We start from the raw sequence: 24,124 nt of genomic DNA, 5'->3' as shown, positions 1-24,124 counted from the left end.
GGACCCCAAGGTTGGGAGGGAACCCCGCTCTAGTAGGATTTTGGTATCCTATAAAATTCACAGCTTTAACTCTTCAACACAGCTCTAACTCTTCAACACAGCTCCTTCTCTCTCTCTCTCTCTCTCTCTCTCTCCCCCCTCCCCTCCTCCACTCCCCCTCCCCCTCTCCATCCCTCTCTCCACTCCCTCTCCTCGCTCCCTCTCCCCCTCCCTCTCTCTCTCCCTCCCTCTCTCTCCTCCTCTCCCCTCCCCCACCCTCTCCATCCCTCTCTCCACTCTCTCTCCTCCTCTCCCCCTCTCCCCTCTCTCCCTCCTCTTCTTCTCATTCTCCCTCCCTCTCCCCCTCTCTCTCCCTCCCTATCTCTCTCCTTCTCTCCCTCTCCCTCTTTCTCCTTCCTTCCTCCCTGTCTCCCTCCACCCCCCTCCATCTCTATCTATCTCTCTCTCATCATCATCATCAACACCTCTCACTCCATTTCAATTTCCCTCTCCACTTGAAATCCTGCATTAGGACCCAGGTTTCAACCCAAATTTAATTTCCTCCCACAGATGCTGCTCGGCCCTCTGGGTTCTTCCAGCAGATTGTTGCTCCAGATTCCAGCATCTACAGTCTCTTGCATCTTCATTCTCTTGCCCATTTCCCTAAAGATGTCATGGAACTGGCTTTGCCTGAAAATGGACCAGGAAGGTAGAAGGAGGGCAGACGCGAACTGATCATGGACCTTTTCTGTGGCTCTGTGCACTATCAATGGAGCAACATGGCTCCTCGAAGGAAGGAGTTGTCCCTACTGTGTATTTGCTTTCTAAGTATGCAATGTTTCACTTTCAGCATGTCCGTAGGATGATATGGCAATAAAGAAGGCAATTGTTTACAGTGGGTTTGCAGAAACCAATAAGGGCTGAAAACTGCAGGGAGAAATGCAGGGAAGTGTCAGCTCCCTGCCAGTTTAACCCCTCTGACTTTTCCCTGTACTATTGCAGTATCCCCTTCAGCAGGTCAATAATGTAAATTACACCCAGCTGATTCTATAGCTGAAGGCTGGAGTGGGTCGGGTTCTTTCTGCAAATGCTGACCACCATCACTGCGCCGTCTCTTCATTCCCTAATATCATCATTAATAATTTAAATGCCATCATCGTTCTCACACACACACAACTAGAAGCGGTAGACGTGGTGGAAGTGGGTTTGATTGCAACATTGAAGTTTGGTACATAGATGGGAGAGGATGAAAGGGGTGTGGAGGTCTATGGTCCAGAACTGGGTTGTTGGAAATTATAGTTCAGCACAGATAGATGGGCTGAAGAGCCTGTTTTTGAGCTGTTGTGCTCTATGACTCCATCACTCTATTTGATTGAGAAATTAAGGAACTGGGGAATAGAGCAGAATTTCATGAATGTTATGATCCTGACATGGGGAGTTTATGCATCAGTAGATCAGGAAATCATGGGGAGTTCCAACATAAAGAGACTCAGACCATGAGGTGAGTAGAGTGGAAACTGCAAGACGTTCTGGACAAATGTGGAGCATTAGAGCCTTATCTTGCCAGCTGCCCCCAGCACATCCATGTGTGTGTTGGTTATTAATGCAAACAACACATTTCACTGTGTGTTTCAAAGTACATGTGATAAACCTGAACCTGAATTATTGACTCTACTAGAAGCAGGAGGTGGGGTCATGGTGGGGAAGTGTGGGAATCATGTCCCAGTGGCTACACCAGTCCGAACTCTGCACAACCACCAGGAAGCTGTCTGGGTTGGAAGACTTCAATTATGAGGGAGAGATCAGACAAGCTGGGCTTGTCTTCCCAGGAGCAAAGGAGGCTGAGAGGTGACCTGATAGAAGTGCAATATGAGAGACATATAGGGTCAGTGTTTTTCTCTCATGTTAGTGTCAAAAATAAAAGGGTACAAGATTAAAGTGAGAGGAAGGAGTTTTTAAGATGCCCTGATGGGTATTTTTTTTAAACACAGAAAGTAGTTGATTTCTCACTGCCAGAGGAGGTAGTGGAATCAGAGACAATCACTATATTCTCCGCACTGTCTCAGTACAGATGTGCACAAAAGATCAGCCTGGGTATGATGTGCTGCAGAGCCATTTCTGTGCTCTTATCACGTCCACTCCCTGGACTTTCCAACTCCTGGTCATTGTCCTCTGTTTCAAGAGTTGATTTTCCAGTGCACACTTTGTGCACCTTTACCCCACAAGCCGATGTGTTTACAATGGCCAGCAACTGTGAGCATCCTTTGCCTGTTCACCTCCATGCCTCATCTTGTCGATGTGCCCAGCCTTAACCAGTGCTCCCACTGCATGGCGTACTCATGTCAACAGATCTCTGTTGCGAGAGCCCTTCCGATCTGCGTGGCTGCAACCACCTGCTAATAATCTTGAGAAATTTTCAAGGGTTCTCCCTGTCCTTCGGTTGCTGACCAGTGACCACACTGCAGAAGTGACTCATTGACTGGGAAGGCCCGATAGTGCTGTAGGGAGTGAAAATAAAAACAAACTGTCGATGCCAGAAACCTAAAAGACGGGAACTTCTGGAAAATCTCAGCAGGTCGGGCAGCATCTGTGGGAAGAGAAGCAGAGTGAATGCGTTGGGTCAAAGTCCCTTTGTCAGAACTGGGAAGAGGTTTCAAAGCAGAACTGAGCGATAGGGTTTTTACACAATGATTGATATCTCATTCCCTGAGGAGCTGGTAGAATCAAATACTGTTTATACATTTAAGAGGGGGGAGAGAAAAGAAATGTAGTGGTAATTGGGGATAGTATAGTCAGGAGATTAGACAGAGTTCTCTGTCACAAGGATAGAGCATCCCAAAGTCTGTGTTGCCTGCCTGGTGCTGGGGTTCAGTACATCTTCTCTGGACCACAAAGGAATTTGCAGTGGGAGGGGAAAGATCCAGTTGTGGTCCATGTTCAAGGGGAATATTAGAGGAAAGTTTTTTACTCAGAGAGTGGTTGGTGCATGGAATGCACTGCCTGAGTCAGTGGTGGAGGCAGATACACTAGTGAAGTTTAAGAGACTACTAGACAGGTATATGGAGGAATTTAAGGTGGGGAGTTATATGGGAGGCAGGGTCTGAGGGTCGGCGCAACATTGTGGGCCAAAGGGCCTGTACTGTGCTGTACTGTTCTATGTTCTATGTTCTATGTAGGCACCAATAACATAGACAGAATGAGGAAAGAGGTTCTGCTAAGTGAATTTGAGCAGCTAAGGACTAAATTAAAAAAGCAGAACCAAAAAGACGGTAACCTCTGAATTACTAGCTGAGCTATGTGCAGATTGACATAAGGTCAAGGAGATTAGAGGGTTAAATGCGTGGCTCAAATGATTGGTGCGGGAGAAGTGGGTTGGAATTCATGGGAAGTTGGCACCAGTATTGAGGAAGGAGGGAGCTGAACCAATGGGATGATCTCCACCTGAACCGTGATGGGACCTGGATCCTAGTGAATCACATAACTGGGGCTGTGGATAGGACTTTAAGCTAAATAGTAAAGGGGTGGGTTGAACAGATTGGAGAAGTAAAGTAATAAAGAAAAGTGTGGATAAAGATAAAGTAAAAGCAACAGATAAAAAAGAGAAAAGTAAGAGTGGAGTGAAGAAAAGTCAAATGCAAAAGAGTAAACGATTACAAGATTTTAAAAGCAAGATTAGATTATGAGAAAACTCAGTCCTCGTTTATTGTCATTTAAAAATGCATGTATTAAAAAATGATACAATGTTCCTCCAGAGTGATATCACAGAAAAACAGGACAAACCAAACACTAACACTGACAGAACCACATAATTATTATAACATATAGTTACAGTAGTGCAAAGCAATACCATAATTTGATGAAGAGCAGACCATGGGCACGGTAAAAAAAAAGTTCAAAGTCCCGATCAACTCCCGAGTCCCCGATAGCAGGCGGCAAAAGGGAGAAACTCCCTGCCATACACCTCCAGTCACCGACAAATGCCGATGCATTGGAAGCACCCGACAACAGCCGACACTGAGTCCGTCCATCCGAAAATTTCGAGCCTCCAACCAGCCCTTCTGCCGAGCACCTTCGACCTCGCCCCGGCTGCCAAAACAAGCAAAGCCGAGGATTCGGGGCCTTCTCCTCCGGAGATTCCAGACCACATAGTAACAGTGGCAGCGAAGCGGGCATTTCAGAAGTTTCTCCAGATGTTCCTCCGTACTCTCACATCTGTCTCCATCCAATCAGAATTGTGCACGGCACCCTACTTGACAGATTGCAGATATCATTCACCGGAGAGGCCGCGTGCACTGCATCGCGCTGCCATCTTCTCCTCCTCCATTTGATGAAGTGATGAAGATGAGTGTAAGGGCACTTTATCTGAATGCCCATAGTATTCAAAACAAGGTCAGTGAACTTGTGGCACAAATCAGTATAAAGGGGTATGATTTAGTGGCCACTACAGAGATGTAGTTGTCGGGTGAAGAAGATTGGGAACTAAATATCCAAGGGTATCAGGTAATATGGAAGAATAGGCAGGAAGGTAAGGGAGGTGGGGTAAATCTCTGAATTAAGTATGAGATCAGGGCAATAGTGAGAGACGATACAAGATCTAAGGAGAAGAATGTTGAATCTGCCTGGGTAGAGATTAGGAATAGTAAAGGAAAAATCACTGGTGGGAGTTGTCTATCGGCCACTGAATGATAACATTACAGTGGCACAGGCAATAAGCAGAGAAATATCTGAGGCATGTAAGAATGGAACAATAGTTATCATCGGGGTCTTTAACTTGCATATAGATTGGATGAATCAAGTTGGTCGAGGCAGTCTTGAGGAGGACTTCATAGAAGGCATCTGTGATGGCTTTCTTGAACAGCATGTTACTGAACCTACAAGGGAACGTGTTATCTTAGATCTGGTCCTGTGCAATGGGACAGGTAAGATTAGTGATCTTGTAATTAGGGATCCTGTTGGAAAGAGTGATCACAGTATGATTGAGTTTTTCATACAAATGGAGGGTGCAATAATTCGATCTAAAACCAGTATATTATGCCTAAACAATGGAATGAGGGAGGATTTGGCTAGTGTAGACTGGGAACACAGGCTATATGGTGGGATGGTTGAGGAACGGTGGAAGACTTTCAAGGAGATATTTCACGGTGCTCAACAGAAGTATATTCCAGATAAAAGCAAGGACAGTAAGGATGGCGAGAGCTAGCCTTGGATAACTAGGGAAATAAAAGAAGGCATCAAACTAAAAGCTTGTGCATACAAAGTCGTCAAGGGTAGTGGGAAACTGGAAGATTCGGAAAACTTTAAGAAGCAACAAAGAATCACTAAGTGAGCTATAAAGGAAGTGAAGCTAGATTATTAAAATAAACTAGCACAAAATATAAAAACAGGTAGTAAAAGATTTTATAATTATATAAAGCAGAAATGGGTGACTAAAGTGAATGTAGGTCCTTTGGAGAATGAGAAGGGGGAATTGATATTGGGTAATGAGGAAATGGCAGAGGCTTTGAATGACTATTTTGTCTCAGTTTTCATGGTGGAAGACACGTCTAACATGCCAAGTATAGATGTTATGGATGTAATGAGAGGTAAGGACCTCGATACAATAGCTATCACTAAAGAGGTAGTGCTGAGCAAACTTGTGGGCCTGAAGATAGGTAAGTCTCCTGGTCCTGATGGAATGCATCCCCGGGTACTGAAAGAAAAGGCAGAGGTTATTGTTGAGGCTTTGGTGATAATTTACCAAACTTTTCTGGAATCTGTGCCAGTCCTGGCAGATTGGAAGATGGTGAATCTCATGTCACTGTTCAAAAAATGATGGAAACAAAAGGCAGGTAACTATAACCCAGTTAATTTAACATCTGTAGTTGGGAAAATGCTTGAAGCTATCATTAAAGAAGAAATAGCAAGGCATCTGGAAACAAATGGATCCATCAGGCAGACACAGCATGGATTCAGCAAAGCCAGGTCCTGTTTGACAAACTTACTGGAGTTCTTTGAGGATATAACCAGCACAGTGGATAGGGGGGAACAGATGGATGTTATTTACTTGGATTTCCAGAAGGCATTGGATAAGGTGCCGCATAAAAGACTTACCCATAAGATAAGGATGCATAGAGTTGTGGGTAATGTATTAGCATGGACAGAGAATTGGTTAACTAATAGAAAGCAGAGAGTTGGGATACATGGGTGTTTCTCTGGTTGGCGATCAGTGGTGAGCGGTGTGCCGCAGGGATCAGTACTGGGCCCACAACTGTTCATGATATACATTAAAGATCTGGCAGAGGGGGCCAAGTGTAGTGTATCTAAGTTTGCTGATGATACTAAATTGAGTAGAAAAGCAAATTGTGCAGAAGATGTGGAGGGTCTACAGAGAGATATAGAAAGGGTAAGTGAGTGGGCAAGGCTCTGACAGATGGAGTACAATGTTGGTAAATGCGAGGTCATCTACTTTGGAAGGAAAAATAAAAAAGAGCAAATTATTATTTAAATGGTAAAAAATACAGCATGCTGCTGTACAGAGGGACTTGGGAGTGTCTGTGCACGAATCACAAAAGGTTAGTTTGCAGGTACAGCAGGCTATCAAAAAGGCAAATGGAATATTGGCCTTCATTGCTAGAGGGACTGAATTTAAGAGCTGGGAGGTCATGCTGCAACTGTACAGGGTACTGATGAGGCCGCACCTGGAGTACCGCATACAGTTCTTGTCTCCTTACTTGAGGAGGGATATACTGGCATTGGAGGTAGTGCAGAGGAGGTTCACCAGGTTGATTTCAGAGATGAGGGGGTTAGAGTATGAGGAGAGATTGAGTCACCTGGGACTGTAATCACTGGAATTCAGAAGATTGGGAGGAGATCTTATTGAAACATATCAAATTATGAAGGGGATAGATAAGATAGAGGCAGGAAAGTTGTTTCCACTAGTAGGTGAGTCCAGAACTAGGGGACATAGCCTCAAAATTTGGGGGAGTTGATTTAGTATGGAGATGAGGAGGAACTGCTTTTCCCAGAGAGTGGTGAATCTGTGGAATTCTCTGCCAATGAAGCAGTGGAGGCTACCTCAGTAAATATATTTAAGACAAGGTTGGATAGATTTTTGCATAATTTTAGATTATGAAGACACGCAGTCCCCTTTTATTGTCATTTAGTAATGCATGCATTAGGAAATGATACTATATTTCCTCCGGTGTGATATCACAAAACACAGGACAGACCAAGACTGAAAAAACTAACAAAACCATATAATTATAACATATAGTTACAACAGTGTAACAATACCATAACTTGATGAAGAAGTCCATGAGCACAGTAAAAAGTTCAAAGTCTCTCAAAGGTCCCACATCTCACGCAGACGGCAGAAGGAAGAAAAACTCTCCCTGCCATGCCCGACCACAGTCCGACTCTGAGTCGTCCAAAAACTTCGAGCCTCCAATCAGCTCTCCGACACCAAGTACCGAGCACCATCTCTATCTGAGCGATTCAACCTCAATCTCGGTCACCAACAGCAGGCAAAGCCGGGGATTTTGAGGCCTTCCCTCCAGAAGGTTCACGATCGTGCAGTAACGAAAGCAGCGAACGGACATTTCAGAAATTTCTCCAGATGTTCCTCTGTGCTTTCACATCTGTCTCCATCAAATTAGAATTGTCCACGGCCCCTATTTAACAGATACGTTATCATTTTTCACCGGAGGGCTGCGCACGCGCAGCACGCTGCTCTCTCTCCTCCCGCCAAGGAAAAAGGCATGATTTTATTGAATGGCAGAGCAGGCTCGACAGGCCAGATGGCCTACTCCTGCTCTTATTTCTTATGTTCTTATGTTTTTATGTTCTAGAGAAGGAAATGTCTCAGACAGAGTAGAATTGGGGTAACTATGGGGATAAGTCGTAAACAAAGTAATCTGGTGAGTGAGCAAATGGGAGCATCAGGAGGGTGAGAACATAGACAAAAGGATGTAGGAGATGTGAAAAGCAGGGCAGGCAACAAGCCTGTCGGGTCAGGTCAATTTCCCAAGGTGGAAAAAGGAGGATAAACAGGCTGAGCCAATATCACAGACATGGACAATCATAACAGACCATGAAATCAAGAGACCTGAGGTTGCAGAAGACCATAAGATCATGAGATGCAGGAGCAGAATTAGATCATTCACCCATTGAGTCTGCTCTGCCATTGCATCATGGCTGATTTATTATCCCTTCAACCCCATTTTCCTGCCTTCTCCCCATAACCTTTGACACCCTTACTAATCAAGAACCTATCAACCTCAGCTTTAAATATAAACCTCCTCTGAACCCTTTTCAATGTGAGCACTTTTTTTTTCTTAGATAAAGGGCCCAAAACTGCTCGCAATACTCCAGGCTGCCCCAATAGAAGAGGACCTGCTGTGGTCCTCACTCTAACAGTGCAGGGGACCACAGACTGACAGCTCAGAGTGGGAGTGGGAAGGTAAATTAAGGTAGCAGGCAACGGAAAGCTCAGGTTCATCTCTGCAGACCAAAGCAATGTAGAAACAACAGGAATTCTGCAGATGCTGGAAATTCAAGCAACACACATCAAAGTTACTGGTAAACGCAGCAGGCCAGGCAGCATCTATTGGAAGAGTTTCAGTCGACGTTTCAGGCCGAGACCCTTTGTCAGGACTAGGCCTTCGTTAGTCCTGACAAAGGGTCTCGGCCTGAAACGTCGACTGAAACTCTTCCAATAGATGCTGCCTGGCCTGCTGCGTGAAAGCAATGTAGAAATGCTTTAGGGAGGAATGGGCTGTTGAGAGACATACTAATTGGGATGGGGGCAAGGGTATTAGCTGTCAACTGTGGACCCACAGCTGGAGGTAAACACACCAGTGGCCAATATTTTCATAGTCAGTTAGCGAAGGCAACCTCAGGAAAATTTTAAGCACAAGAGATTCTGCAGATGCTGGAAATCCAGAGCAATACACACTGCAGCAGGAACTCAGCAGGTAATGAAACGTAGATTACTTATTCTTATCTATAGATGCTGCCTGACCTGCGGAACTCATCCATCATTTTGTGCATGCGGCGCAGAATTTTATTGAGTGGCAAAACGGCGCCATCTTCTGGTAAACTAAAATAACAACAGAGTCACTGAGAAAGCTTGTTTTGCATACTATTCATATTACACCGTGCATGAAGGTAGCACAAGGTAAAACAATAACAATTCAGAAAAGGTGCAACAGCTACGGAGAAAGTGAAGTACAGGCAAACAATCAGGTGCAAGAGGTAGACTGTAAAGTCAAAGGTCCTTATTGTACTAGGGAACCATTTAATCGTCTTATATCAATGAAGGCAACTATTATGGAGAGAGAAACAGAGTCAGTGTTTCAGGGTGAAGACTCTTCATCAGACATGGACACCCTTGTCACCCATTACTAACCTAATCATGAGAGTTTGGCAATACATTGATCACCTTCATCACTCTGAGCTAAAATTGACTTTGTCTTTTATATATTCAAACTATGTTCTTGACTGGGTCCCACAAAGGATTTGCTGGCAATGGAGAGGGTCCAGAGGAGATTCACGACAATAATTCCAGGAATGAAAGGGTTTGGAGCGTTTGAGGGCTCTGGGCCTGTGCTCACTGGGGTTTAGAAGAATGAGGGGGGGGATCTCATTGAAACCTATTGATTACTGAAAGGCCTGGATAGAGTGGATGTAGAGAGGATGTTTCCTGTAGTGGGGGAGTCTAGGACCAGAGGGCACAGCCTCAGAAGACATCCTTTAGAACAAAAATGAGGAGGAATTTCTATCGGTAGTGGGTGGTGAATATACGGAATTCATTGCCAGAAATGGCTGTGGAGGCCAAGTATTTGGGTATATTGAAAGCGGGGGTTGATTAGTAAGTGCGTCAAAGATTACGGGGAGAAGGCAGGAAAATGGGGTTAAGAGGGATAAAAATCAGCCCTGTTGAAATGGCAGAAGACTCAATGGGCCAAATGGCCTAATTCTGCTCCTACGTTGATGGCAGCAGCAAGAAGAGAGCATGACCTGGATGGTGGGGGTCCCTGATGATGGATGCTGCTTTCCTGTGACAACGCTCCATGCTGATGGGCTCAATGGTGCGGAAGGCTTTACCTGTGGTGGACTGGGCTGTATCTACTACTTTTTGATAGGTATTGTTGTTTCCATACCAGGCTGTGATGCAGCCAGTCAATATACACTTCACCACACATCTGTAGAAGTCTGACAAGGTTTTAGATGTCATGCTGAATCTTGGCAAACTCCTAAGGAAGTAGAGGTGCTGCCATGCTTTCTCCATAACGTGCTGGGCCCAGGACAAGTCCTCTCAAATTATAACACCAAGGAACTTAGTTGCTGACTGTCTCCACCTCAGATCCCCCGGTGAGGACCGACTCTTGGGCATCGGGCTTCCTCCTTCTGAACTGGAGCTGGAGCTGGATGGCCATCAGGAGAGAGGAAGGAAATAGCCAATTAATGCAGGGTACCCCAGTGGCCATTAACTTCAGTTACAAGCATAATCATTTTAGATAGCATTGGGGAACCCAACCTGCCAAGGGAAAGCCGCAGCAGTCAGCTCTAGGCACTACATGTAGTTCTTTGGCTCCGAAGGAAGTTGAGTTAAGAGGTGAGAGGTAGTCGTGGGGGATTTTTTGATTAGAAGAACATACACGAGGTCTGTGGACAAGAATAAGAATCTCGGATAGTATGTTACGTCCCTAGTGCCAGGGTCAGAGAGGTCTCAAATTGAGTCCATTACATTCTAAAGGGAGGGTTGGCAGTCATAAGTCATGGCCCACCTTGGTACACATCACATTGGCAGGAAGGGTGACAAGGTCCTGCAAATAGAGTTCAGGGAGGTTGGTGCTAAGTTAAGTGACAGGACCTCTGGGGTGGTGATCTCAAAATTGCTACCTATGCCATTTGCTAGTAAGTCAAGAAATAGAAAGACAGCACAATTTGACATGTAGCTAAGGAGGTGGCGCAAGATGGTGGGCTTCAGATTTTTGGATCATTGGACTCTTTTCCAGGGTAGGTGGGATCTGTACAAAGGAGATGGTTTGCACCTGATCTGAGGGGTAACAAATATCATTGAGGGAGGATTTGCTAGTGGTGCTCCGGGGCTGGGAGGTAGTTTAAACCAGATTTGCAAGGAAACAGGAAACAATGTGGCAGGACAGCAAGTGCAGTAACTGTGGGGAAGGTAGATGTTAAGCCTACAAGCAAAAATGGAAACCAAAAGATAGAGGATGTTGGGATTAATTTTCTGAGATGAAATATTTCAGTACAAGGAATATTGTAGGTAAGGCGGATGAACTTAGAGTATGAATCCATACATGGAACGATGATGTTGTAGCCATTAATGAGACTGATCTGCAGGAAGGGAAGGACTGGCAGCTCAATGTTTCTTGGTTCTGTTGTTTTAGACAAGATAAAAGGGAAGGTGTAGCATTACTCATTAGGGAGAATGTCACTCATTTATCAGTAAGGACGTACTAGAGGGGCTTGTCTACTGAGGCAATTTGGGTGGAATTGAGGAATAAGAAAGGGATGACCACATTAGAATTAGAATCAGAATCAGGTTTATTATCATCAACATGTGAAATTTGTTAACTTAGCAGCAGCAGTTCAATGCAATACATAATATAGAAGAAAAAATATATAAATAAATACATAAATTACAGTATATGTATATTGAATAGATTAAAAATCGTGCAAAAACAGAAATAATACATGTAACCGGGTGACCATCGGATCTTATTCAGTATCGTTAAAAGTGTACTTAGGCATCCATCCGGGTGATGCTAGAATAGTTGTCTGTGCCTTTAAGGGAGGCGGTGACATTATTACGCATGCACGGGATAGTGGGAGACCATTTTGTTTTCTGCTGGAGACGCTGGTGGGGCATTGGAATTGAGTTCCTCCCCGAGACTGGGCATGGTGAGGAAAGGTGAGCATTAATTGACAATATCCATGTGAATTTGTTTATTCTTGTTGGTGAATCGAGAATATCAGTAATTTGACATGTTTTACATGTGGATGCTTTAGATTTTCATGAGTGAAGTCATCGATGCTGGATCGTGTGGCTTATGCAAAATTCCTCACCATCCAAGTAGGTCAGTCTTCCTCTAATTGAACTACCAGACAATACCTTGTAAAAGTTGTGCCAAAGTGTACGTTTTGTCTAACTTTATGGTATCGGGACTGATTGTGCATGTAACCGCTGTTTAGTCTCTGTTCGGAAGTTCAGCATGTGTGTACGTTTTAGATGAGATGTACTCGCTTACATTTTCGCTGTTATGTATAAGATGCAGGGTGGGTGGGATCCTAATGTTGTTTGTATTGTGTTCCTTGGAATTGCCACTACCGTATTAGTTCTAGTATTTTTTATACTGCATAGGCAATTCTGTCCATACACAAGGGTGTGGATCGAAAGTTAAACTGAGATTGTAACGGCAAGAACTGGTTTTAAATTCGTTCATTTTGTTTTGCGACCCTCTTCTGGCACTTAAACATCTAAAACAGATAAAGGAATTAAAACCCGAAAAAGTATTTGTTGTCCTGAGCGTGTACTTTTCCCCAGGCTACAAAATCTGGTACCAGGAGTGGGGTTAATTCCAAGCCAGTTGAGAGGGTCTCTGATTGTTGTATGCAGTATAATACACAATACCTAATACGGTAGCGGTGAAGACAGGAACGTGTTCCCGTCGGGCAGAAGGAGAGGGCGCGGTGGAGCCTCAGGACTGGGCCAGGACATCATTGACTGACGTCAGGACGCAGAGCGGAGACGTGGACCCAGGGAACTGCGGGCCGTGAAGCCATCGCATTTGCAGCAAAGGACGGCAGCAACTCCTTTTTGCAGGCTTGTGAAAACTTTAAAGACTTGAGCTTTTACTATGTCACGCTCAGAGGACACACCAGTTGAACTTGATTTGAATGAACAAATTAGGGAATTGCGTAGTAGGTGTGATGAAGCCATGGCAACCATAGATAAATTAAGCAAAATGTCCTATGTATATGTCCCAAGGGAAAGACACATTGTTCCATTCACGGGGGATGTTGAGAAAGATGGGAGGGCTGTTGATGACTTTATTGAAGAAGTACAACGTGCACTTCATAGCAGAAATCAGTCTGACCAGGATCAGTACGACCTTGTTATGTCCCTGCTCGGGGGTGCATCCCTAGAGGAAGTATGCATGCGCAGTGATGCTGAGGAAGACCAGGCTGATGACTTGTTCACCTATCTCAGGGAAGCTTTTAGAGACAAGCATAGCGCATCCCAGCTGTGGCATAGCTTCTACAGTTGCAAACAGCGTGAAGGTGAAGATGTAAGAGAGTTTTCACATGCCCTAGCCCAAGCTCTTAACTTGATACTGAAGCACTTCCTCGATGCCGTAACCAATAAGATGGTGGTGCTAAGAGATCAATTTATAGAGGGGATCTGGGATCCTTCCCTCAGAAGGGAGCTCCACAGATTCGTGTGGGACCACCCTGAGTCCTCAATGATAGAAGTGAGAGAGGAGGCTCGTCTGTGGTTCGTAGAGGAGCCCCTGGGGGATACAAGGCCTGGAAAGTCAAAGCGTAGCAGTGGCCAGGCACAGTGCTCGATTCTTGAAGCTTGGGAGCCTGTCACACTAGATGACGTCCTTAAAGTGGTCGCAGAGCAGGGCAAAGCCCATTGTGAATCAACTCAAGCAGTGAAAGATCTCACTGTGCAGAGGGATTTTACACGCGCTACTAATGGCAGATGTAATTTACAGCCTAGGTTCACAGAAGATGGGCGACCAGTATGATTCAAGTGTCAGGTGGGAGGGCATTTGGCCAAGAATTGCCCACAGAAGCGGAGTGCAAGGGAAGTGGAGTCTGCATCCTCCTGCCCTCAAGAGGTTGGGAGTTAGGCAATTCGGCGGAACCTCATAGATATAGATAATGTACAGCGATCCCGTGACCAGTTGCAGCAACGCGCCATAGGAACATGTCCAGTTGGTGAGCTTGAAATATCAGGTGTCGCTGTCCGTTGTCTTTTGGACACAGGTAGTCAGGTAAGCACCCTGACCGAGCAGTTCTTTCAAGAATACTTGAATGGAGAGGACGAGGATATGTTGTCTGCTGCTGGCTGGCTTAAGCTAACAGCTGCAAACGGTCTGGATATTCCTTATGTGGGATCCAGAGCTAGAGGTTCAAGCAATGGGCATGAAGGTACCAAATTGTGGCTTTCTAGTAGTCAGGGATCCTGTTAGCACTGAACCACCTATCCCATGTATTGTAGGCATGAACATTATCCACCAGGGTAGGCAACTTGTCTACGCAGAGTTTGACACAACCCTAGAAGGGAAGCTGGATTCTGACTGGAGAGATGCTTTCCAGAAAGTGCAGATGCACACTACTGAAAAGAAAGCAGTAGTCCGAGTATTGGGAAAAGATACTGAGCATAAATCTGCTGGATCTGTAGTAACCATTGCGGCTAGCAAGGCCACTGGCGATGCTGGTGGTGACCATAAGATGTTACTTGAGTCATTTAACACCCCTTTACCAGGAGGTATCGTCGTCATTCCTACGCTCACTGACTCTGGTAATCGTATAGTGCCAGTGCAAATTTTAAACCTCTCTCGCGAGGATGTATGGCTCGCACCTAGGATCCAGCTGGGTATCCTGTCAAAGGTGAAGTGTGTAGATAGTGATTAACAATGTGCAGTAAGATTTCAGCGGATTTCAGCTGGCATTGATCACGTGACAGTGGGTGCAAAGAAAGAGTGTAGTACTCACAAGTTAAAGTCAATTCTAGACAAGCTCAATATTGGGGGTAGTGAAGGACAACAAGCTCAGCTAAGAGCGTTACTGGTTAAGTACCTGGATATCTTCGCAGTTGAGGAGGAAGACCTTGGGTACACTGACAAGGTGAAGCATGAAATTCAGTTCATTGATGACGAGCCTGTTTCACAGCCGTACCGTCGCATTCCGCCGAATCAGTACAATGAAGTGAAAGAGCACATCTCAAAGTTGTTGAACAAGGGTGTGATTCAGGAGAGCAATAGTGCGTCTGCCTCGCCTGTGGTGTTGGTCCAGAAGGCTGATGGTAGTATAAGATTATCGGAAACTGAATCTTAAGATCAGAAAGGACGCGTTCCCGCTCCCACGTATTGATGAGAGTTTTAATGCCCTGCAGGGTGCGCAATTTTTCTCGACAGTAGACCTCGCAAGTGGTTACCACCAAGTGGCGGTAGAGGAGCGTGATAGGCATAAGACTGCTTTTTCGACCCCGTTTGGTCTGTATGAATACCATCGCATGCCGTTTGGGGTCTGCAATGGGCCAGCGACTTTTCAAGGGCTCATGCAGGCAATCTTGAATGACTTAGTCTTCCAAATCATGCTTGTGTACTTGGATGATATTCCGGTGTATCCAGACTTTCCAGGAACACTTGGAGAGGCTCGACGCTGTGCTTAAGGTCCTTCAGGGGACTGGTCTGAAGGTAAAATTGAAGAAGTGTCACTTTCTGCAGTCAGAGGTCGAGTTCTTAGGACACCAGATATCAGCCAAGGGGATAGGCACTGATCCTGAGGTCTCAGCTATTCAGCAGTGGCCAGTACCATCTACAGTTAAGGACTTAAGATCATTTTTTGGCTTTTGCAGTTATTATCAACAATTCATTCAGGGATTCTCAAAGATCGCAGGTCCACTGCATGATGTAGTGAATTTGTGTACTAACGTAGGGAGTCCCGGTAAAACAAACTGGCGGTTACAACAGTCTTGGATGGAAGAACGTCAGACTGCCTTTGACTTGCTCAAAGAGAAACTGACCAGTTCCCCCATCCTTGGCTTTGCCGATTTCTCCCAGCCCTTTATAGTGGAGGTGGATGCCAGCAATCATGGGCTAGGAGCTGTGTTATACCAACAGCAGGGAGAAGCGAAGAGGGTTATTGCATATGCAAGCCGGCGATTAAGGAATGCCGAAAAGAATGATAGGAATTATAGCAGCATGAAATTGGAGCTGCTTGCACTTAAGTGGGCTGTAGTAGAGAAGTTTCGTGGATACTTGTGGGGTTCCAAATTCACTGTAATCACTGACAATAACCCCCTATCCCACTTGAAAACTGCCAAGTTGGGAGCAGGGGAGCAGAGATGGATCTCACAGCTGTCAGTATTTGACTTCGATGTCTAGTATCATCCGGGTCGGAGTGATACCGTGGCTGATGCACTCTCTAGGCAGCCATTTGCAGGGGGAGCCTGAGCCTGTCTCAGAGGATGCGGAGTTCGATGGGGCTGTGGCGATCTGTAGTTTGGTCATTCGCGGCACTGCTCTTGACCCGGCACCGGTTACCGCTGGTCTTAACAGCTGTAGGGTTAAGCAAATTCGAGCCTGGGAAGCTGGTACTAGTGATGTAAGTGGTCCGACGCAAGGGAACACTCCAACCCTCCCAGGTTACTCTAATGGGGACTTGTGTACTTTTCAGCAGCAAGACCCTGTGTTAGGTGTCCTAAGAAACTTATGGGATCAGAAAAGAAAGCTGAGTGGCCAGAAGCGTAAAACCCTGCCGAAACCTGTTTTGTCTCTATTCAAGCACTGGGACAGTATCAGGGAGCATAAAGGGTTACTGTATAGAGTAGTTGAGGATGAGAAGCTTGGGGAGTGTTACCAGCTTCTGATACCTAACAGCTTGAGGAGCAAAGTGTTAGAGTATGTACATGACTCTATGGGCCATCAAGGCATAGAACGTACTCTGCAGTTGTTGAGAAGCCGATGTTTTTGGGTGGGTATACACGAGGATGCGGCACGGTGGGTCAAAAATTGTCCACGTTGTGTACTAACTAAGATGCCGCAGCCTAGGATCCGCGCCCCCTCCCCACCCTGCCCCCATGAAGTCATCTCTGGCTTCTAGGCCACTTGAAGTTGCTGCGGTAGATTTCACTGTGTTGGGCCGGCAAGTGATGGGCGTGAGAATGTCTTAGTAGTCTCGGACGTTTTCACTAAATTTACCCAAGCGTTTCCGACTCGGGTTCAAAAGGCGGATACCACAGCAAGGGTGCTCTTGAGGGAATGGTTCAAGAAGTACGGTGTCCCTGAGAGATTGCATTCTGACCAGGGCCGTAACTTCGAAAGTGAGGTCATAGCTGAGCTTTGCAAACTATACGGGGTAAAGAAAAGCCGTACCACACCTCATCATCCTAGTGGAGACACGCAGTGAGAGCGTTTCAACAGGACGATGCATGACTTGTTGCGTACGTTGCCTCCAGAAAAGAAGCGCAGATGGCCAGAACATCTACCCAAGTTGGTGTTTGCATATAATGTGACACCTCACACCACCACTGGGTATTCACCTTACTATCTGTTGTTTGGTGTGGATCCCCACCTGCCCGTGGATGCTCTGCTGGGGCAAGAACAGACGGTGGACTGGAAACATGACTGGCTAGCTGTACACCAGAGCCGACTGAGGGATGCACATCCCAGAGCAAAAGAATACTCTGAACAGAAGGCAGCAGAACGTATTGCCTGGCAGGAGGACAAAGTGTACTGTCCCAAAGTTGATGTGAATGCACTCATTTACCTGAGGAACAGACCATTAGGCCGTAATAAGATCCAGGATGCTTGGAACTCAACCATCTACAGGATGGTGGAGGTACTGGGCAACACCTACATGGTGGAACTTTGGGAGGGTGGGCCTAGCAAGAGGGTGAACAGGGGACATCAGGCCCTGTGAAAACCATCCCTCTCCAGCTACCTGAAGGAGACTGCAAACTCCAGTAAATCAGGCCAGCTCACCCCTGGGGCATGAATCAGATTCTGAGGATTCAGAGAATGGTGTGATAGTGGTAGAAGACATGTCAGAACAGGGCGTACAGAGTCTTGACCCTAGCCTAGACAGCATACCTTCCAAAAATATGACACCCTCTGGAACTGAGACTGGGGAGCCGACGACGGCTAATGCAGGGGCAGAGGTCGGTAGCCCTCTTGTAGCCGCACCCCGCAGGAGTAAACGAGTAAATGCTGGACAGCACCCCAACCCACATCGCGAACCAAGGTCAGTCCTTGATGAGGTCTCCATAAGTCCGGCAGCAGTGTCTGAGATACTGGCTAGTCTCAGTTCAGTTCTCTTTAGAGAGCAGTTAAGGATATTAAAAGTACCCTTGTAATGAGCGAGTAATCGAGGACGATTACTTGAATGCAGGGGAGAATGTAACCGGGTGACCATCGGATCTTATTCAGTATTGTTAAAAGTGTACTTAGGCATCCATCCAGGTAATGCTAGAATAGTTGTCTGTGCCTTTAAGGGAGACGGTGACATCATTACGCACACGCGGGATAGTGGGAGACTATTTTGTTTTCTGCTGAAGACACTGGTGGGGCATTGGAATTGATTTCCTCCCCGAGACTGGGCATGGTGAGGAAAGGTGAGCATTAATTGATGTTATCTATATGAATTTATTTATGCTTGTTGGCGAATCGAGAATATCGGTAATTTGACATGTTTTACATGTGGATGCTTTAGATTTTCACGAGTAAAGGCATCAACGCTGGATAACACGGTTTATGCAAAGTTCCTCACCATCCAAGTAGATCAGCCTCCCTGTAATGTAACTACCAGGCAATACCTTGTAAGAGCTGTGCCAAGGTGTACCTTTTGTCTAACTTTATTGTATCAGGACTGATTGTGCATGTAACTGCGTAACGTGAATGTTTAGTCTCTGTTCGGAAGTTCAGCACGTGTGTATGTCTTAGATGAGATGTATTGGCTTACATTTTTTGCTTTTATGTATAAGATGCAGGGTGGGTGGGATTCTAATGTTGTTTGTATTGTGTTCCTTCAGAATTGCCACTACCGTATTAGTACCATATTAGTTCTGGTATTTTTTATGCTGCATACACAATTTTGTCCATACACGAGGATGTGGATGGAAAGTTAAACTGAGATTGTAACAGCAAGAAGTGGTTGTAAATCTGTTCATTTTGTTTTGCAACCCTCTTCTGGCACTTAAGCATCTGAAACAGATAAAGGAGTTAAAACCCGAAAAAGTATTTATTGTCCTGAGTGTGTACTTTTCCCCAGGCTACAAAATATATATTTAAAAAGTGAGGTGGTGTTCAGAAGTTCAATGTTCAATTAGGAATCAGATGGCAGAGGAGATGACTGTTCCTGAAACACTGAGTGTGCGCCTTCAGGCTTTTGTACCTCCTACCTGATGGTAACCGTGAGAAAAGGGCATACCCTGGGTGCTGGAGGTCCTTAATAATGGACACTGCCTTTCTGAGACACTACTCCTTGAAGATGTCTTGGGTACTTTGTAGAGTAGTACCCAAAATGGAGCCGACTAAATTTATAACCATCTGCAGCTTCTCTCCGTCCTCTGCAGTAGACCCTCCATACCAGACAGTGATGCAGCCTGTCAGAATGCTCTCCACAGTACATCTATAGAAGTTTTTGAGTGCTTTGTTGACATACCAAATCTCTTCAAACTCCTAATGAAGTATAGAGCATGCCTATGAAACGGTTCGTAAGCCGGAATGTCGTAAAGTGAATAAGCAATTACCATTTATTAATATGGGAAAAATTTTTGTGTTCCCAGATCCAAAAAATAACCTACCAAATCATGCCAACTAACACATAAAACCTAAAATAACAGTAACATATAGTAAAAGCAGGAATGATATGATAAATATGCAGTCTATATAAAGTAGAAATACTTTTCTGCAGCACTGTCTAGCGCAGCGAAAATCTCGCGGAAATGCTCTCGGCAGAAACATGGCGCAAGCACTCTCGGCAGAAACACTCTCTCCAGCAACTTTTAAGCTCTGAAGCTGCCAAATCATACCAAATAACACATAAAAATACACAGCCTATATAAAGTAGAAATAATGTATGTACCGTGTAGTTTCGCTTACTGGAATCGGGAAGACTCCAATAAATTGCAGTTTCGTCACAGTTAAACACTTGCTTATACGAATAACTTGAAATCTGTAATTATTTTCTTCTGTTCCGCTGGGAACTTTTTGACAGCTTCAGTATCAGCCGAAGCACTCTCTCCAGTAAACGTTAAACTATGAAGCTGCCCTCGCCTCAGAAACCCATCAATCCACCCATGACTACCTTTAAATTCCCCGTTCACAACACTTTCATCACCATCGTCCGGTGATTTCTGTTTCAGTTTATTAAAAAGACTGACTGATTTCTCCTTAAGAAAACTTAATGAAACACCATGCTTTGTGCACCCATCAATCCACTCAAGCAATAGACTTTCCATTTTATCCATTATTGGATGCTGCCTAAGAGAGATCACTTTGCTATGAGCAGAACCAACAGTAACATCGGCAGCTTTCAAAATTCTCTCTCTGCGTATAAATAGTGCAAATGGTGGACGCAGGCAAGTTCAATACGTGGACAATGTCCTTACTTCGTTTATCACAATCAAAACGCTTAATTATGTCCAGTTTTACGATACCCTTATGAGCTCTTTTAGGCTTTTCCAATACCTTAGAACTCATCTTGCTAACGGATGATGCACAAAATAAATCGAGACAGAGCATGGTTTTAAGCAATGGCGGCTAGAATGCAGTTCCCAGGGAGGAGCTTGGCTGTTCGGGCATGCGCTGCCTTTTTTTGTAACAGTGAAAACACCTTCGCTTAGCGAAAACAAGTAACTAATGTCGTTCTTTCGTAACAGTGAGGGGTCGTAAAATGAACGTTCAGAAAATGGAGGCCACCTGTATAGTCGCTGTCTTGCCTTCTTTATAACTGCTTAGATTTGTTGGGACCAGGTTAGATTCTTAGAGATATTGACACCCAGGAACTTGAGACTGTTTACTTTCTCCACTTCTGATCTCTCTATGAGGATTGCTATGTGTTCTTTCATCTTACCCTTCCTGAAGTCCACAATCAGCTCTTTTCTCTTACTGATGTTGAGTGCCAGGTTGTTACTGCAACACCACTGCACTAGTTGACATACCTCACTCCTGTATGCCCTCTCATATCCATCTGAGATTCTACCAACAACAGTTGTATCATTAGCAAATTTATAGATGGCATTTGATCTGTGCGTAGCCACACAGTCATGGGTATAGAGAGAGTACAGCAGTGGGCTAAGCACACACCCCCGAGGTGCACCAGTGTTGATCGTCAGGAAGAGATATTATCACCAATCCTCACCGATTGTGGTCTTCCGGTTAGGAAGTTGAGGATCCAATTCCAGAGAGAGATTTAGAGGCCCAGGTTCTGTAACTTCCCAATCAGGATTGTGGGAATAATGGTGTCAAATAGTGAGCTAAAGTTGATGAACAGCATCCTGACAGAAGGTGTTTGTGTTGTCTAGGTGGTCTAAAGCCGTGTGGAGAGCCATTGCGGTTGGGTCTGCTATTGACCTATTGCGACAATAGGCAAATTGCAAGTGGTCCAGGTCCTTGCTGAGGCAGGAGTTCAATATATTCATGACCAACCTCTCAAAGCATTTCATCACTGTCGATGTGAGTGCTACTGGGTGATAGTCATTAAGGCAGCTCACATTATTCTTCTTAGGTGCTGATAATAGTTGTTGTCTTTTTGAAGCAAGTGGGAACTTCTGCCTGTCGCAGTGAGGCGTTGAAAATATCCTTGAATACTCTCACCAGTTGGTTGGCAAAAAGTTTTCAGAGCCTTACCAGGTACTCCTTGCCTGGTGTCTCAGGGCTGGGTGTGTCTGCACCCGCACCACCCACTGCCCCAAGACACTTTCTCTGCCCCCCTGTCCCACACCCCTTCTGCAGTGCTCCACCCTCGCCATTCACAACATCCTTTGCTCCTGCCACATTTGCCAACCGGTCCACATTGATATACCTTAACTATATATATATATGTATATATATATGTGTGTGTACCTAAGACTTTTGCACAGTACTGTATCTCCTGGTCATAGACTTCTAATTACAGATATAACTATACACCATCACCCGCTATCTTCTATGACCAAGCTAACTTTAGATCCAATTTGCCAATTTATTTTGGATCCTATGGACTCTAACCTTTTAGACTTGCCTTCCAAATGGGACCTTGTCAAGTGCCTTACTGCTAGAATGGCCAGGAAAGAGTAGTTGTGTTCTCACTTCCACTCTGTGTTGCCCCTGAGTAAGGCCATATCCCCTACATATAGGTGCAACCAATATCAAAAGTAATTGACCATAAAGACCATAAGACAATAGGACATAGGAGCAGAATTTGGCCAGTTGAACCATCGAGCCTGCTCTGCCATTCCATCCCAGTTTATTTTTAACCCTCTCAATGCTATTACCTGCCTTCTCCCTGTAACCTTTGATGCCCTTACTAATCAGGAACCTATCACCCTCTGCTTTAACTAACCCAATGAAATTGCTATCTCCTATAGATAGACTTAACAAGAATATCATGACTGGGAATATATAGCCTACATGTATACAGGGTTAACCTTTGTCTCCTTCCACTTCATCAGAGACAGACACAGGATGGGGATTTGGACAGGCTGATGAATGAGAAGTGTCCCCTTATGCTATTTGTGGGTAACTCTATGGGGCAGGTTTAGTCTCAATCTGGGGTCCACAGACCCCTCAGTGAATAGTAGAGGCCCATGGGATTAAAACGGTTGGGAACCCCTGCTTTAACTATTCTTTCTATCTTCTCCTTACTCCAGCTAGAGCTGTGGGCATTGCTGTGAAGGTCAGTTGACATTGCCTGTCTCTAACTGTCCTGAGATCTGGAGTCACCTTCTTGTACCACTGCAGAATATGTGGTGAAGGAACCCCCAGAGTGGATGTAGGGTGGGACTCTGTCTCCGTGTCCAAGTTGGCGTGATGTGTGACTTTAACAGTATGGAAACCGTCCCTTATGCCCACTGATCCAAATTAACCACCCATTTCATTTTTTAACAGTCTCATCAACTCCTCCCAGATTCTACCAATCATCTACATACAGTGACCAATTGACAATGTTGTTTCCATTCACTCTCCCTTTAGTTTTCTTTACTGCGAGGAGAACAATCCCAGTTTGGCTAAACTCACTATTCAGCCTGAATAACTAGTCCTGGGCACCAGTCCATAAAACCTCCCATGCATCCTCTCCAAGGTGTTCCTGTAACTGTGCCGGGAGCAGGACACAGCTCTCCAGCACCATCATTTGGTCAATTCAATCTCTTCTCCAGCCTGACCTGGGACACACACATTAGGAAGTATATTCTCTTCAATAACTCAAATAAGAATGTCTCCAACTGGCTGCATGTGGGTGAGATGACTGACCAAATTTGGCCCAATGTTCTTTCAAGGTCAGTAGCCCAGGCACCTCCTCTTTCTAAAGGTTCAATCAGTGCAGGCGTTAACTGCACTTTGTACCTCTGTAACGTGTGAATCAACAGTGTGCAGACGGTTTCAGATGAAAAGGACACATTAATCAAGGTTAAGGGTTATTCGGTTCCTTCATCAGCCGAGAGCAATTGCCACAAATGTCAGCAATATGACGATGAGCTGTTTACATGAAAAACAGGAAGGGTAAGAGCCAAGATAACTGTTGTTGTGTTGATAAAGATACAGAAGTAATTTACTATTTTCGATTTTCCATTAGCAGGCAGTCTTGTCAGAGACTCCGTCATTTTCCAAAACAGCTCATAGAGGCAACTCTCCCCCAGATAAAGCAAATGCAGAGGAAACGAGACTAGAAACTAATGTGGGTTATAATGGGAGATTTACCAATCCATGAGAAACAAATGGAAAATACTTTGGATGTGTGAAAATAAATACAGATAATTTTAGGAAGAGTCAACAGGTCAGAATGGAAAGGAAGAGAACTACCATTTCATGCCACTGACCTTTCACTGGGTCAATTGAATAGTTATTGTTCAATGAACTGTGTTATTTTTCGAGAGTCCCCTCTGTTTTGGAAGGATTTTACCTTCCTATGAGTCTGTCTGATCAGACGTTGGACAGAATACTCCAGCAATTCCACAGAACAGAAGGAGGAGAAGGGAGTACGTCCAGTATCCCGGCTGATTTTTATCTTAGAGCATAAGATAGTACAACATAGTACAGGCCCTTTGGCCCACAAGGCTGTGCAGACCTTTTAACCTAGACCAAGATCAACCTGACCCTTCCCCCTCCTAAATAGAAAAGGAAAGATACGTTGCATCTGGAGTTTCTCGGGTTAGCGGACGATTTCCCTCCACGCCTCTCTGACGTAGTGGGGAACCGCGAAC

The 24,124-nt window shown here is 45.0% G+C and overlaps 1 long non-coding RNA gene across 4 annotated transcripts in view; it reads left to right on the top strand.

The window, feature by feature from the left end:
• LOC140212001 (uncharacterized) overlaps positions 1 to 1,212 on the top strand; it is a 36,144-nt gene extending 34,932 nt beyond the window's left edge. For all 4 annotated transcript variants that reach the window (XR_011889620.1, XR_011889621.1, XR_011889623.1 and 1 more), the window contains exon 7: positions 550 to 1,212. This is a non-coding gene — a long non-coding RNA (uncharacterized lncRNA). The remainder of the gene's footprint in view (positions 1 to 549) is intronic.
• Positions 1,213 to 24,124: the final 22,912 nt, after the last annotated feature.

Source organism: Mobula birostris, chromosome 18, assembly GCF_030028105.1.
Source record: "Mobula birostris isolate sMobBir1 chromosome 18, sMobBir1.hap1, whole genome shotgun sequence".
NCBI lineage: Eukaryota > Metazoa > Chordata > Chondrichthyes > Myliobatiformes > Myliobatidae > Mobula > Mobula birostris.
This window is presented reverse-complemented; position numbering and strand designations above follow the sequence as displayed.